This window comes from Rhinolophus hipposideros (genome assembly GCF_964194185.1).
Source record: "Rhinolophus hipposideros genome assembly, chromosome: 1".
Taxonomy (NCBI): Eukaryota; Metazoa; Chordata; class Mammalia; order Chiroptera; family Rhinolophidae; genus Rhinolophus; species Rhinolophus hipposideros.
Window position 1 is genome coordinate 58,348,065 of NC_138047.1, and position 2,872 is coordinate 58,350,936.

A 2,872-nucleotide genomic window follows, 5' to 3' on the forward strand; every position below is an offset into this window, starting at 1 on the left:
CAATTAAATTTGCGAACTTATTGCAACAATGTTGCTAACCTTTTTTGATATGAGAGGGATTATTCATTATGAATTTGTACCAAACAGTTAACCAAATTTACTATTTGGAAGTGCTGAAAAGGCTGCATGAAAAAGTTAGACGAAAACAAGCTGAACTTTTCGCCAACAATTCATGGCTCTTGCATCACGACAAAGCACCAGCTCATACGGCACTGTTTGTGAGGGAGTTTTGAGCCAGTAAACAAATAATTGTATTGGAACACCTCCCTACTCACCTGATCTGGCCTCCTATGACTTCTTTCTTTACCTGAAGATAAAGGAAATGTTGAAAAGAAGACATTTGGATGACATTCAAGACATCACGATGACAGTTCTGATGGCCATTCCAGAAAAAGAGTTCCAAAATTGCTTTGAAGGGTGGAGTAGACACTGGCATCAGTGCATAGCTTCTGAAGGGGAATATTTCAAAGGTGACCATAGTGATATTCAGCAATGAGGTATGTAGCACTTTTTCTAGGATGAGTTCGTGAACTTAATTTTCAGACCTGTATTCCTAGGTATTTCCTTTTTTGTGGGGAACTTGTAATTTAAAAAGAATTTTTTTGGTATCCAATTGTTCATTGCTAGTAGTAAAAATGACTGTTTTGCGTATTCACCTGTGTTCAGTGACCTTGTTTAACTCACATTTTTGTACTAGTATTTTAAATGTAAATTCCTCAGCATTTTTTCATGTTGGAAATCATATCATCTACAAATATTTTTTAAATTGTATTTCTTCATTTTTTACCCTATACATCTTCATTTCCACCCCATACATCTTTTATCTCTTCTGTTTTCCACTCCCCCAATATACTTTTATTTCTTTTTCTTGCCATATTAAAATGGCTAGAACTTCTAGGCTGATGTTCAATAGTAACACTGAGAACAGACATTCTTGACTTTTTCCATTCCTAGGAGAGAAACATTCATTCTAACACCAAAAAGTACAATGATAGCCGAAGATTATTTGTAGATAACCTTTATCAGGTTGAAGAAGGCCTCTCTATTCCTAGTTTGCTGAGAGCTTTTATCAAGAATAGATGTTGAATTTTGTCAAATACTATTTCAGAATCAATTCATATGATCATGTGGGTTTTTCTTCTTCAAAAAACCATGTTAACATGGTAGAGCACACTGATTCATTTGCAAATACTGCACTAGCTTTGCATTTCTTGGCTAAAATCCATTTTTCTTTAGTGTCACTTTCATTTTATATATTGGTTGATTGAATTTGCTAATATTTTACTGGGGATGTTGTGTTGATGTTCATAAAGGATATTGACCTGTTGATTTTTTTTTACTGTATTCGCTTTTTCTTCTCTGGTCTCATAAAATGAATTGTGAAATGTTTCCTTGTCTTCTATTTGCTGGAAGAAATTGTGTAGAATTGATGAATCATTGTTATGTGTTCACCAGTTAAGTCACTTCAGCATGAGATTTCTTTTTCAGAATTTTTTGTTGTTGTTTTTGTTTTGTTGTTGCTTTATAATGAATTCAATTTCTTTAGTAGTGATAGGACTGTTCAAGTTATCTGTTCCATCTTGAGTGAGTTTTGGTAGTTGCAGTCTTCAAGGAATTGGTATTTCCTCTAATATGTTGAATTTGTTGAGTTTTCATAGTATTAGTTTAGTATCCTTTTAAAATCTACATCTCTGTCATTCCTGATACTAGAAATATGTGTCTTTTTTCTCTTTGTCAGCCTTATAGAGGTTTGTCAATTTTGCAATTTTTTTTCCAAAGAACCAGCTGAGTTTTCATTGCTTCTTTTTTGGATTTCTTTTATTTCTGTTCTTAACTTTGTTATTTATTTTCTTCTGTTCTTTCCCCCTTCTTTCTCTAGTTTAAGGTAGAAACTTAGATTACTGATTTGAGACCTTTCTTCTTTTCCAGGGGGCCATATGGTAGTAGCTCCCAGGGAGTCGGCTCAACCAAGCAGGTTAATTTTTTTCTTTGAGCACATTGAATATGATATCCCACATCCTTCTGGCCTCCACTGTTTCTGCTGAGATATCAGCTATTAAATTTATTGGGGTTCTCTTATTAGTGACATGGGATTTTTCTCTTGCTGCTCTTAAATTTTTCTCCTTCCTTTGACTTTCAACATATTCACTATGATGTGTCTATTTAAAGTTGTCCTGTAATTTATTCTACTTGGAATTCATTGGGCTTTTTTGATGAGTAGGTTATTGTTTTTCAATAAATTTTTTCAGCTATTATTTCTCCTATTTTTCTTCTCCTTTCCTTCCCATACTACTATTACACGTCTGTTGGTACACTTCATGGTGTCTCACACTTCTCTGAGGCTCTGTTCATTTTTCTCTCTTCTTTTTTTCTCACTGTTCTTCAGCTTGTGCGCTCTCTATCAATCTATATTTAAGTCCACTAATTCATTTTTCTGCCAGTTCAAATCTACTGTTAGGCAATTCCAGTAAATTTTTCACCTCATTTATTTCACTTTCTAACTTCAGAGTTTCTTTTTTTATCTCTTTTTCTTTATGTTATCAATTTGATATAACATAGTCATCACAACTTCCTTTACTTCTTTAGTCATTCTTCCTTTAATTCTGTGAACATATTTATAATGGCTACTATAAAATCCTTTTATATTAAATCCAACATCTGGTCATTTTCATAGGCATTTTCACTTGCCTGCTTCTTATCCAATATATGGGTCAAACTTTGCTATTCCTTTTCAAGCCTTGTAATTTTTTTTCTTGGAAACTGGGCAGGTTAGATAATACATTGTAGCAACTCTGAGAACTAGTCCCCTGCCTCAGGCTTATTGTTCTTATTCCCCACATACATATAAATAGTGTTAAACATTTGGTACTCT